The sequence below is a fragment of the Python bivittatus genome, unplaced genomic scaffold (assembly GCF_059951505.1).
Source record: "Python bivittatus isolate LINGU-HERP-01145 unplaced genomic scaffold, Pbiv_v1 ctg000530_np1212, whole genome shotgun sequence".
NCBI classification, from domain to species: Eukaryota; Metazoa; Chordata; class Lepidosauria; order Squamata; family Pythonidae; genus Python; species Python bivittatus.
Window position 1 is genome coordinate 8829630 of NW_028277085.1, and position 14911 is coordinate 8844540.

General features: G+C 36.6%; 1 protein-coding gene across 4 annotated transcripts in view; it reads right to left on the reverse strand.

Annotated features, from left to right (window-relative positions):
- Positions 1–14911, reverse strand: part of FAM227B (family with sequence similarity 227 member B) — an 86864-nt gene that overhangs the window by 16063 nt on the left and 55890 nt on the right. The window contains exon 1 of one of the 4 annotated variants that reach the window (XR_015797498.1): positions 6142–6326. The exons of the other annotated variants lie outside the window; for them this stretch is intronic. The gene's annotated coding sequence lies outside the window, so the exon portion shown is untranslated. Of the gene's footprint in view, positions 1–6141; positions 6327–14911 lie in introns of those variants that run through there. 4 annotated transcript variants of the gene reach the window in all.

Below are 14911 nucleotides of genomic sequence, written 5' to 3' on the forward strand. Positions count from 1 at the left end.
CCAAGAACTGAAAGAAGACATAAATCAAGTTAAAATTGCAGAATTCTGTACTGTTTTTAATTATGTAAAATATGCACAGTTGCTTTTTAGTACATAAGAAATTCAGAACAAAAACTATGAATGTGGGTAAGAATTAAATTCCCTGACTTTCTTATGCCAAATAGCTTATATAGCAACCAACAATTCTAGACAGTATTCAGAAAGGGCAGATTATTCTATATATACCACACTCACACAATACAGTGACTTAAAATGCATAAAAAAAGAATGAAGAAATTTTCCAGACACTGTCCTTCATAGGGAGTGTTTTGGACTGCTGATGTGCCAAGTCATTTCTATCATTAGATTAAGTTCTATGCGTCATGGAATATGCAACCAAGGTTATAGCCAGATCAACTCAATGAGGTATCACTGTTCAGGAAAGAGACCACTTTCATTGTCCCACTTGTGCAATTTTGCAGTGCTCCTTCTGCTTTGATTCCTCTCAAAACAATCTCACAATGTACATCTGCAATGCCAATTCTGAATTTCTGAGGCATGTGATCCCATAGAGTGGAGGAAAAGTTTTATTTAGCTGACTATGGCTTTCCTTTTCTCCCTGAAGATACCACCAGTAATGGACTTGATCAATGCAAAAAGGAGCGCAATCTGGATCCCTTCAAGTCAGGGCTCAATGTTTACCATCTGAAAGGAAGCATCATATCAAATACTTGACACTCCTAAACATCTCCACAGCATTCCAAATCTGGGGTTTGGACTACACAGCTCAAATTGCCCTGGACAGTACCACAGCTTTTTTTTATATCAGCAATCTTGAACAGTATTGCTTCTCATTGTCTGTCTCTGGGACGAGTATGTCCTTCACATAGTAACTCATCTAGCTGCCACAGACAATACAGCAATAAACATACTCAGGAAGTTATCACCTGTTTTGCATGAATGAAGACTTGGTAGCATTTCCTTTTTCTCAATGGAGAAACTTATCAGTCAACCTGTATGTCTGATAGGCAGTGCAATTATTACTGCCCCGTGGTGGAATAAGTATGCCCTTAGGTAATCTCTTCCTGCACCATTACAATGCCTCCCTGCTCTACACATCCCATGTCTCCCGAACCCATTGTTAACCAGTGATCAACAACTTTTCAGCCCAGCTTGACTTACACACTGATCATTCAATGGCAAGCTGTGCATTAGTATCTTTATCACTATACCTGAGTGGACAAACTTTCTTGCCCTCAAGCTGCATCCACCACCCAATCTGCTCTCCCTTGATGATGTGATATGGCTTTTCCCAGCATGCAATTTGCCAGGAAGACAGAAACTTTTCTTTTGGTCTGGATAATCTTATGCAAATGCTTTTTCCTGTTAGCTTCTTTTGCCATAGGATCCTACTTACTGTCTAGTGATCAAGGATCCATCTTTGTGAAGATGGGCTAATCTAGCCAGGTTTTCAGCCTCTTCCATAGTCTTCTTTTTACTGAAGTTGTAAGCCTGCCATCAGGTCTCAGCCAACTATATTTGTAAAGCCTTAATCCTAAAGGTTAGTGCGATGGTGGATACATCCTTGGCAAGGCAGCAGTTGTATCTTCCCATAACCAAGCACCTGTCCTTCCATCAATGAGATGAGTTTTTCACTTATATGTGTGATATGAAGAAGAAAGACAGGCTGTGTTCATACAACCCACTCAATCATCCTTCTATGAGTGCTGATATTAGTTTTAGTGCTGCTGCTATTGCTCTATCTTTAAAAGCAATAGCATTTACTATATGTAATATTTTTAAGCTATTAGAGCTGAAATGATTGTGAGCCATCTGGGAAGTAATATAAATAAGCCAATAAAAACATTCCTTGTAAGAATGTAAGTATACAAAAGTGAAAAGAACATGATCTAACTAAAGCTGCACTGGTTTCAAAAGGAGAACTTTAAGCCCTTGCCAATGTATTCTGTTCAATGAGATTTAGGATTTTTGTCATATATCATTGCCATGATCTAGCAAGATGATTAATGAATTAAAACAGACACTGCTATATATGAGACTCTACAGTCAAATAAAGTTTCAGTGCATTGTTATGAGGGAGTTAATTGCCTTGGAAATCAGTTGGGATTTAATATGTGGACACCTAAGTTACAGATTTGTATAAAATATAATAAATTATTGCTATTTTCAATCTGAAATTACCAAAGGCTCAAAGCAGATAATACATTTTAAAAGAGGTAGACAATGCATAATCAGTTAAAAACCAAGTCTTGCCTAAATTTGTCCTACCATAATGTAGGGGAGAATAGGATCACCATTGGAAGCCTCTTCATTCAGGTAGTAGGAAAAAAATGCCATCATCGTTATTCCTCTGTTTTTGGATCTATAACAGCATTGGAGACTAAAAGGGACATATCAGGATTGGATCAATGGAAGTTTAAATCTACTTGATTCTAAAGTCTCCTGTTTCTGATAAAAAGGAGAAATTATGCTAATCCTGGAGTTCACATGATTAGTCTTCCTCTAATTGGAAGCAATGGGTGGGAAAATAAAAACTAAAACATGGATGACTAATAACTTTGAGAAAACCTCTCTCTCAGAACTACTACCTTCATTTTTTGTCCTGGCTGGCTGAAAAGCTGCCAAGCTGGCCATTCTTCTGCCATAGATTCTCCTGCCCTCCAGATTTATTCTATCAGGACATTATTAGTTTAAAAACTCTATGTAACTGATTAATTCCTGAAATACTGACCACTGTACTAATTCCTAGAACATTATTAAAACATAAAGCCAAATATTTCTAAACATTACTGCAATGATTACACCATCTATATTTTATTAATTGGACTCAACATAAAAAAGCCACATTATATAGAAGTTAGCCAATCTCTCCAGTCAAATGTTTAAGGGCTTCTCATGATAAACTGATCATAGAAGGACTTCTTTATGTTAAAGTTATCTTCCAACTGACCAATCTGCTCTGACCAAACTGGGTTTTGTTGATGTTTGTTGTTGTTTTCATGAAAAAGTGCTAAACTGGCTGCTTCCCAGCAAAATAGTTTGCCAGAAGCCAACATTTTATTTTTCCAGCAAAAGCCTTCCATGTTTGAGGAGGATGGAGAAGAGGCAACTCTGTGAAGAAAAAGAATTCTGTAACACAGCTCAGCCAGAAAGAGCATCTGATTTGACATTCTGATCCAAGCAGAAGGTATGTGTTTGAGCTCTAAATGGCTGAGCAACAGTCTTGGTGGATTAAAAGAAAAACTCTCTCAGATTCCACAGGGTTTCTGCTTCTTAAGCAATGAAATGAACCTTCTTTCAGCCACAGGGAATATTTAAGCTTCTTAATTATATTTTGTTAGTGGTCATCCGTTTAGATGCCATACATATGACTATCTTTTCAATAACTGTCCAAACGTAATGACATAATGTCATAAATAAAATTTGCTTGAGCCAAGACTCTGAATAGCAACAGAAAGTATTTTTGATCCCAGAGCTCACGCTAAAAAAATCTGAAGTGAATTATTACTGCATCTGCATACATCTCTCCTCTTTTAAAAAGATACCAACTCAGCCCTTAGTAGCATTCTTTACATTTGTTGTCTGGCCACTCTTATTGAGACCCTGAGACACATTAACTGAATCTTAGCAAAGGGAACATTGTCATTTATATGGTGTGCTAAGATAAAATGTATGATCAGAAGCAAATGGTAGAAGACTATCATTTCAGGATGCAGATGAAAAGTTTGAATGTTTTTCAGGGGACAACTTCCCTTTCTTCACATTCAAAACAGTGAAATTGGAAACCTCCTTTTATACTAGTATTTTTATGTGCAAGAATTTAATTCAGAAGAAGACTCACCAACATTTAGCCCCCCAGAGTAGTTCAGTCCATGAACAGATACCATCTGTTTACCTATGCTGTACCTTATAAGATTAGCATACAATCTGCTGCCTACTTTTGCTTTTAGGTAGTGATTTATAGAGTCAAGTTCTGAATCTGGCTCTCTTATAATTTGAATTTAAAATGTTTGCTTCATTTTAAATTGCTCCAGGGAACTGGAGAAAAAAAGTAGACATGACCACAACCTGAATCAGGAGTTTGGTACTGTTGGAGATCTGCCATGTTGGTCATCACTCTCCCCCGCAAAAAACCTGATCCTGACCGCACCCTTCTTATCAAAGCTGAGGCCCTTTTTCTTCCATTTTTCTTCCAATGCCCGTTCATTTGTTTTCTCCAGGCATGCAAACTGGGACAAAATGCATTAACAATGATGTGCAAACTAATTTTACTACCAGCATTTTTTCACTACAATGTTAGAAATGATCAGTGTTCTTTCAAAGGTGTATCCTACTAAACTACAATATTAGTATCATTTATGATGCATTAGAAATCTATAAAGAAGCCATAAAGAAGAATGAAGAAGCCATGACAGTGATATTGCCTTTTTTTTAAAAAAAAGTAGTATCAGTAGTGATGAAAAAAAAAAGGATCTAACATGATACTATGTAGAAACCATGGCAGACGTTGGAATCCTATTCCAGCATTTACAGCTCTGAATATGGGAAATCCAAAGATGTCAAAAAGACATAATAGAAAACCCACACCTTTTTTGCAATATGTACCAAAACATTTACAGTATTAGCTTCTGAAAAAGCAAACAACAATTTGGCCCTTTTTAAAAAAAAAATATGTATAAACACAGATGACTTTGTTAAAATAGCATGGTATCACAAAAAAATTAACAAAGAAACCCACAACAGAAAATTTGGTTAACAAGATAACTTGAACAGCTATTTTCTGTTTTCAGTCCCTATAAAACTAAAAATAATAATGACCAAAACAGAAGTTTGTTGCTACAGGAGCATACAAAGCTTCTTTAAACACTTCCTTACATGAAAGGCAAATTTTGTAACAATAGATATATTTCAATCGATTATTATTATTATTATTTGCTTGAAGGTACCAAAAGTGGTTTGAGAGAAAACTGTGGCTCTCCTTTGTAAAACAGTCTAAGATATACATTTGGTGAATTAATATGAGAAGTCTCTGATTTTTTTTTAAGCACATGGCCCTCAAAAATAAAGAGCTACGTTCCAACACCTGTAGAGAGAGACACAGAATTGATATCTATTACTTAAAAAAAAAAGATCATTTATTGCTTCAATTGCTGTATCAGTGAAAGGGAAACAGGGGCATGTTTTTAAGAGAAGTCTCAAGAGGGACAGCCCTTTGCAGATGGTATCTCACGCTTAAGTACTGTGCTCTGTAATCTGAGCTCCCTCAATAAATCCTTCCCAATAAATCCACTGAGATCTTTAAATTGACTCTGCAGAAACAGAGGGTCTCACAAAATTATTGGAACGTTGTCGAAACTTAATCTGGAGATAGCGCCGGACTGTGCATATTTTAAAGCTGCAGCAGTGCAAGCAGCCCCACAATATCACAATAATTAAAGGGAGAGAAATGTCTGTGCTTTCAGTCAGGCAGAGATATGTTTTTTCAAAAGTCCAAACAAGATATCATGTAGCAGACTGATTTGTTTAAGTGTGGATTTGCTTCAAGGTGAGCCAGTTATAACTACTTATAAAGTGGATGGTCAGGTTCTTAAAATAAAAGTGGCATTATCCTATTGCAGGGGTAGAGGGCCAGTGATAAAGGGCTGGCCTGGGAAAACGATGAAATGTGGGAAGTGCCTAGGAGCCAAGTCCGCACAGGTGGTCCTAACAATGAAATGCCGTTCATGCCATAGGCTACAGAGACAATTCAAGTGATCAATACAACTTCTCCTTAGATTATGGGGTTGGTGTACACATTTTCCCCCCACCAGTGGCTGAGCTTTTTGATGCTTGGTGGACGAGGTGGTTCCCACAGTGATAAGAAAGCTAACAGCTGTTCCCAAAACAATATGCAGGCACAGGCTGGCCTTCCTTCTCCAAACAGACAAGCACTTTCTCTCTTGCATCCAAAAAGCACAAGACAGAAAACAAGACTTAAAGGCTTTGAATTACCTATATACTGTTATTAGAGAAATCTGTCCTCAATCTTTCATCCATTGCCAAGCTCTTATCCCAAAGTGAAACTGGTCGAAAAATTAGGCTTTCTATGAGGAGAGGGTTAGGAGAGGTCAGTAAGTATGGGAAAGGTTTAGCTCTACTTACCCACTTGCCTCCTTATGCATTAAACAGTGGACCCTTAACTTCATGTATAATCTCATGCTATCACTACTGTACTTAATGTAGTTCTGCCTAATTTCTTGCTCCGCAGTTCTGTTTGTCTGCACTACCAATGATGCAACTTGCAACAGATGTATAAGGGGATGACATTGCTTAATTCCACACTGTTTAATTGGCCAAGTAATACATTGTAGACTGGCTCGATCTATTAATAGTACCTTTTTTGTAAGCTGTTTTTATAGGCTACTATTAATAGACTGAGCCAGTCCAAAATGTTTTATTTCGTCAATTAGAAAGGTTTATACCTTTACCAAGTGGAATGAACATCATCATGGAAGATTATACAGCTATTTGCTTACTATGTCATCTCTTTGTAAAGATATACTAAAAATCAATAAGAGGAAAAAATTACTTGCCAAACTGATACAGTCCCAACAAATCAATGACCTTCAACCAATATAAATGATTCCTTTGCAGTGCAAACTCACATGTATTTACATAGAAGTAGGTCTCACTGAGTTTAACAAGGCTCGCTCCCAGTTAAATGTGCATAAGATTACACCTTATAACTTTTCAATAGTTTACTAAAGTCTGGTTGCAAACAAAAAAAGAAAAGAGAATTCAGAAATACTTGAATCCACAGTCAATGGGATTTGGTACCACTTATGCTTACAATAAGAGCAGAAATCCATGGCTGGCCTAATCATTCACTTATGTCAGAGTATCCACATATCTGTTAATAAGACCCTCTGTGAAGTCAGTTGGCCTACACCATTAGCACACTTCTAAAAACAGTGGATAAAAACGTTTCAAATTACCAGCAGTTGCATCATTATGGATTATTGTTTTAGCATTGCTAGCTCTCTCTAAATATGATGTTGCTCCCAGTGGAATACTGATTAAAATAGGAACCAGATGTGCTTTCCATGACTAGATTGAAAAAAAGATAAACAACTATAGAAAATCAATTCAAATAAAGAAGAATGCCTTGAGGGTGTTTCTCAAAACGTGAGGTGGTTTGGGTGGCAGCAGTGACTACGTGAAGTATTTCAGAAGGGTGGAGCAGGCACTGGAAATAGGCTAAAAAAAAAAATCTTCCCCTCCCCTGTTTAAAATAGGAGGTGGGGGGTTGCTGAGACCACCAGGAAACATATTCTGATTGTAATCTAAGAGCCAAATTAGCTACATCTTAAACATAGATGCCACTATAATGAATGCTAGGGAAGACTCCCTATGAAATACCCCATGAAGAAGTTTCAGATTTGAAACTTCAAAGGTAAAGCTGATCCAAAACTGCTATTTATCTAGGAGAGCAGTACAATCTCTGGTTAGAAACTATGCACTATAAACTGGCAATTTTCAAGGTATGGCTCTTTGGGCTAGAAAGCAACACCTAATGAAACAAGTAAATGGCAACAAATTCAAAGATCCAATAGGTATGTTGGACTATAATCCACACAATTCCCAGACAGAGTCACCTGCAGAGAACCAGAGAGATGCTCTAAGATGGTCAGAGATGTTTAATCATGGGAGTTCAAAATATGATCTTCGCGCTACTGGAAAAGAGATTTGGGTGACATCATTGATATGCTGTCCTTCTCAGTTCAGGCTTGGTAAGAAAGGTTTATTTTGTTCCACGAGTTTGTGAAAAGCCCTCTACCCACACCAAAGGATGCTCTACAGCAGACCAAAGTGTCCATCCTACAAACCCAGCTTGAACAAGAGCAGCAAGAAGGTATTTTTCTCCTACTTAAAAAAAAAGTTTCTGAACTCCACCAGACTATGAATTTTGAATGTCCAAAATATCAGGTATTTGGGGGGGGGGAAAAGTATTATTTTATTGGACTCTGATCCTGCCTGCCTTTTCACCCCATTAAGAATGCCAGAAAATGTATTTTGTAATATATCCATCAAGGAAATACCAACATTTCCACATGTGCAGCTTACCATCAATGTGTTTGCTGAATGGACAAAATTCTCCTTCCTGGTTTGTGCTTATAAGAGCAATCCTTGGCTTAAATGAGGAAAAAAGAGTTTGCCCAAGCCTCCTTTTCATGGGGCATGGATGTGCTTCCAATTGTTTCCCTTATTTGGGGTAATTTATTACTAAAGAAGTATAAACAATTTAGAAACCCTACCTTAAAATGCTGGCAGTGTACTGGAATCCCACTGTTTCTTGTCATCAACACACATCCTACATGCCAAAGGCTAAGGCAACTTTTTCACAGCTTCTCTTGGAGTCACACTAATCCTTGATACTAATGAATCACAAAAGATTCTCTTTTTGTGCAAGGTCAGGTACTTTATGGTTCTAAGGCAGGAATCGTCAGAGCAAAAACATTTTTGGGAATTCAAGGGCTACAGTGGGTGATGCAATGATTTCCAATAAATGGGACTGTGCAGTATGATGGCAGATCGTGCATCTGCCGCAGGGGGTGAGGTATGCTGGCACCATCATGCAAACGCCATGACTTGCATACTTGTATCAGATGTCACGAGGCAAGTACATAACTGTGGCATTTGTGGGTTGAACTGTTTGCCCACCCTGTTCTAAACTTCACACATAATCCTGAGGTTACTTTTGAAAACCTTTAAAAAATAATCAGTTCAGATCTCTACCGAGACCCAGGAAAGGGGGAAGGGAGGGAGGGGGGAAATGGTTCTGCCTATTTTTGACTGGCCCCACCAAGAACAAAGAGATAGGAGGGACTGTAATCCTCAACAGAGAAAACAGTCTCTATTCCTGCCTTAACTGAATACTTCTTAATTTTGTTTCAGTTTTACAATTTATATCCTGTCTCTCTGCTTTATGACTCTCAGTGGTGGCTGTAAGAAATTCATGCATTTCTCCCAATCCTGCCCCTATACTCCAGAAATGAAAATGTGATCAGCTCAATATAGTAATACATTTAACTAATGCAACCAGACAGTTAAAAAGCAACAAAAATATTAATAAAAACTGCATGAAGTCTGTGCTGTGACAAATCTTTCAAGGCAAAATGTATACATACTAAATGGTTCGCTCAATTTCTTTAAAATAATTCTGCACTTGGAAAAAACATACCTGTATTTGCTTGGTCTTAGGCTGCATTTTCCAGCAATCTTCTGAACTCAGAATTAAGCAAATTAAATGTTAAAAATCTCACCCCATTATTAAATTAAATGGCAGGCAGGAGATGGCACTCCCAAAAGTCAAGGATGGGACAGGTCAAATAGTAAAACTGATATTTTAATGTGCATTTATATTTTATTAAAATTAAATAAACATGATTACCCTCCCATCACCTATTTGATTAATTTCTCCCTTTTGCTACATTAAAAGTTACAAGGAGGTAACAATTTTCAGAGATCTCTGGGGTGAACCAAAGGCTTTTGGACTCTATACCTTCTATACCCATGGATGCCTCATGCAGGCTTCAGCTGGGCCATCTGGCTTTCACAAAGGTATAAATCACAGACAGGAATTCAGTGACATAAGCATCCCCAAAGTATGCCTTCATTCAGAACCTGAACTTTTTGATGGAAAGCATATTTCCCTTACACAGTTCATTTGCGAGGAGATGGGGGGGAATTTGCAATGGAGCATCCATTTGTAGGACAACTGGATATATAACTTGACTTTTTGTTGTGAAAATTTCCTAAATACAAAAGGAAAAAAGAGAGAGTTGTTTTACCCATTTTAAACCATGAAACAAACTGGGAGGTATACATATGGAATTGTTAACTTCTGTTTTTATAAAACACTATTGCTTTAGCCACACTAAGCAGAAAAAATATCACATGGTTTCATTTGTCAAGGAAGGGTGAGGACACAAAAGGAAGGAAGATTAACAGACTGATTCTAGTGAAAATTAAAACAGGCACATGACTGTCATTAAATGAAGTCTGCCAATGAGGTCTGTCTTCATTCTTCAGCTTTCCTAAAACTTTGTATGGAAAAAAGACTATGAATTTGTCTGGTAAGTTTAACAAGAATCTTCTCAGGAACTTAAGTTTCTTTCAGGCCAAACATCTTGCTACATTCTTTGCAGAAAAGAGAGGCGAATTTCAAGCAGGAGCATGAAATTCCAGCCGATAAAAATCTAGGAATCTGGGCAATGATATACCAAGTTGGTTTAGCTTTGGCAGGATTAGTATTTTTAATTTTTACTGAAGAGTAATCTATACAAAAAAGAAAATAACTAAACAAGAATATACAAGGCTGTGGAAGGAAAAACAAAGAAAAAGAAAGGTCACTGTTGACCAAACTCACCCCAAAATTGTTTATAATTCCCATATATCATAAGAGTTAATGAGAGCAAATCTATTGTGATTAACCTAATCAATATTATCTGCCCATATTTGATAAAATTGTGATTCTTGCCTCTGAAGATTCATTATTTTAAGATTATTGGTAATTTCTAAAAATTGTGCCTGAGTCAGTTTTTGACTTCTGGCCACTGCCTGGACAAGCCCCTGCAATTTTCATGGCAAGGTTTTTCAAAAGTGGTTTGCCACTGCCTGCTTCCTAGGGCTGAGAGAGAGTGACTGGCTCAAAGTCACCCAGCTGGCTTTGTGCCTAAGGTGGGACTAGAACTCACGATGTCCCAGTTTCTAGCCTAACCACTACACCAAACTGTTTCTGTCTGAAAAAGGTTTATTAATCCACAAATCAACTGTTAATTTTTCAAGAAATTTCCAACGTTGAGCCAGAAGGAAGTATATAATCAGTTTTTTATTTTTAAGTGTAGCACTGGATTCTATATCGAAGTGTAACCGCCCTAGCTCAGGAGAGTACTCAATTCTTTAGTGAAATAATACAGATTCACTAAACATTTCCCACCAAAAGAGTGTTATTTTATTGCAACAATCAAAATATGGTAAAATGATCCTTTCAGTCTTTCAAACATTTTGAAGAATTATTTGGTAATATATATGTTAATCTAACCAGGGTTAAGTGTCATCAATGTAACACTTTTTAGTGCAACTCTTGGATAGAAGTAGAAAGGAAATCTGATTTCCATTTTTTGGGGTGCCTTTGCATCACTCTTGACTCCTGGCAACTAACATGGACAAGTCCATGCAGTATTGTAAGCCACATTTTTGGAAGGAGTTTGCCATTACTTTCTTCCTAGGGATGAAACTGACTCAACTGTTGGGTTACCTAAATCAGTATCCCAAGCATCCTTTAGACCAGTGATTCTCAACCTTTTTGAAGCTGCCACCCCCCTAAGGAGTGGAAAATTTTTCAAGGCCCCCCTTTGTGAAAATCCCGTAATTTAGGGTATGGAGAGGGAGGGGTGTTACTGAATTATAAAAGGCAAAAATTTTAAGTAATTTTTTTCAGTAGACTTACACACCAAATTTGTTCGATTTAACTCGATACTTTTGCCCTGGAAGGTAATTGCATTCCTTTTATTAAAATTAAAATGACTAATGCAAAAAAATGCTTAAATGCTCTTTTATGTAAATACGTTTATTTCAAAATGCTGTAAATACATTTATTTATTTTTTTGATGCTCATTTTTTAATTTTTTTTAATTTTTAATTTTATTAATTTTATTTTTTTGCAAATGCTTTTTTAATGTTTAAAAATTCTTTATTCTTAATTAGATAATTAAAAAAACAGCCAAAAAATACGCTAAAATTTTTTTTGATGATAGTCCACAGTCCTGGGTAGAGGCGATTGATGTTACTTTGAAGCCAAAATTCGGTGAGATGATCACCATTCTGGAAGCTGGCTTTCAAAGTTTCATTAGTTTCTCAAAATTAATAATTCACGACCACGATAAAGAACTAATAAGCGCACTTACCTAGCCGACTAGCCAAATAAACAATGAAAGTAAATCGAAACTGAGGGGAAAAAAACAGAAATGAAGCGAACGAAAAGCAACTCAAGAAACACGGGTCAAATCAAACATTCATACTGAAAGGACGCTCAACGCACGCGCTGTGATTAATCGCGCGGGAAAACAGCTGACGCATGCACTGTGCTGGTTGGGATCGGAGAAGAATCGTAGTGTCGAGTTCTTCAAGGTCATCCTACCTAGAATACAAATTCGTCTCACCATTCTTAGAAGTGCGTGAGGGCAGCCATCGCGTAAGTTCGTTTTATTGCTGGTACAAATGGTGTAAACCGGATAATTGATTTAATAAATTTTGGGGGGAGTTTTAAAATTAAGTTCGAATGCCAAAACATGCTCATCACCCCTCTACCGCCCAAAACATGCCCACCGCCTCCCTACCGCCCAAAACAAGTTCACCGCCCCTCAGCATCCTCCCACCGCCCCCCGGGGGGCGGTACCGCCCCCATTGAGAACCAATGCTTTAGACCAACAAGGGCTTCTCCTATCTGAATTTGCAATAAAAGCAAATAGATCCTCGACATCATTCCTTTTGGTTACACCAGATAATTCAATATCAAGTTACTGAAGAGTGTACATGAGTGATATACAGTATGTAGCTTTCACTTCCTCTATACCCCATACAATGTTAAGCTGGTGCCAGAAGAACTAGAATAGCTGGCAGTCAGTACACTGTTCAGTCTCATCATCATTATGTGGTTCAGTATTATCATAAAAGTCATTTATCATACAGTAGTTACAATTCTGCAATAATTTTAATTGAGTTAATCCATACTGATTCTCCATTCCAAAAAAGGTAATTAGAGGTTCTAGAGGGGAGGTACAATCTATCATTACTGGATACCTATTTTTCCTAGATCTGAAACAATATCTTGGTAAGGACTTTATTAATTTTGCTTATTTTTTAAAAATCCTTGGGCTGAAAGATTATGTAATTTAAAAATTAGCAGGTTCTGACGCACAAATAAAGGTAGAATAGAAATCTAGTAATAAATTTTTTTTAAAAACCCTTTATATAAGTCCACGCCTTAGTCAGATCTCCTAATATAAATGGAATCAAATGAAGTAATTGTGCTGCCTGATAATACATTTTCAAATTTGGGACAAACCTCCCCCCCGCCCCCATTTCTGCAGCCAATATAAAATCCTTCTATTGATTCTTGATTTTTTAGAATTTAGGCAAAAACTTTCAATCTTCTGCCATATCATTAATATTTTGTCCAGAATTTCCAATGGGAGGAACTGGAATAAGAAATTAAGTTTTGAAAGGACTGGCAGGATTATTCATTAAGAGTGATTAACCTTTTGATGTCTAGCTTGCTAGGAGTGTAAGAGGTAGTTAGCAATTTAAAGCAGAAAAATCCCTGGTCAATCTGAATGCACTTTAATATTTAATAGTCTACCTGGGAATAGGTATAGTATCATGGAATACAAATCTAGCAAAAAGTCCCCAATAAGGGGATTAAACTGCAAAACCACAGGGGTTTTCGTAAACATGCTTTGAAGTTGCTTTATTCATAAGACAAAGAGAAAAGGGTTATGAATGAAAAATATGCTTAAGAAATAGAGCACAACCTTAAATGAAAAAGAATAATACATTCAACAATGCTGACTGCATTGTCTCTATTGCTAATGTCTTTAAAAGGAAGATCTGCCATATAACGCAGCTCAAGTTTAGATCAGATTATCTAGTTTGCACCAACTCTTCTTCTGAAACTTAAATAAAAATGGTATCAAACATCCTTGTCTTACAGCCTTATACAAGGGATGACTTTAGGTCACCAGTGGGCAACTGGAAGTCCCAGGACTATATGTACTGTCAAGCACTGTTACTGTGGTCCCTGAACTTCCCTCCATTCCCAAATAATTGTTGACAATCAACAATGCAAATCAAATCAACTTTTGTTATCACAAAGATTAGCAATGGCGCCATTTTAGGGCAAGAAACTCCTGAAAACCAATCAGTGCTACAGAATAAGTGTAATTGTTAATCGCTTTTCATGATTTTACCTTTAATTCTAATTTTAATTGGGTTGATTTTACTGCCATGTTTTAAATTCTGTATTTTGTTCCATTATTGTAAGTCACCTTGAATTATTGTAAGTCACCTTGAATGCTTATATTAGCAGAAAGATGGGAATAAATTTAATTTACAAAGTTCATACCAGAAGACCATTGCTACAGATTTAAAGATATAATCAGGTATAATACACTCTTAAGAGCTTTGCTAATCCTCCTGTGTTATCTGAAGTCATACCTTGAGAAAAAAAATGCACGATTTGCTGATATTAGCCTCTTTTGTTTCATAATATATCAGAATAATATGTTAATTACTATTCCTGTGCAGCACTTTGGATTTGATAGCAAAAAGTTGCTTTAGAGAATGTGGAAATGCAAATGTACTATCTGCAACCAGTATATCTTTTCCCAACAGCATCGTAAGGAAATATTTTAATATTAATTTTAAAAAGATTGCAACCCAGAACATTGACTCACATCAACTCATAGTATATAGTTTCCTGAATCTTAGACTGTTGTGATGTGCAAGATGAAACAATTAAATATTTGCCAAGCACAAATAGTTTCCCCTTTATGAATTGCAGCATTCAGATTTGTAAACCCCAAGGTATCTTCCATCAAGAAACACAAAAAACAATCACGGATGCATTTAATTTTATGGGCAGTAATTATTATAAAATATATCTTGATTTTGTTCCCACAGGTACACAGACTTATTCACCATTAAAACCTCAAGAATATGTTATTTCTTTTATTCATGTAAGATTCATATAAGATTAATTCAAGCTGCAATTAAAATCCAGGGCACAAATAAAAACTTTTTAAACATTCCAGCTATTCTTTTTATTTTTATTTATTTATTTTATTTTCAAATTTGTATGCCGCCCATCTCC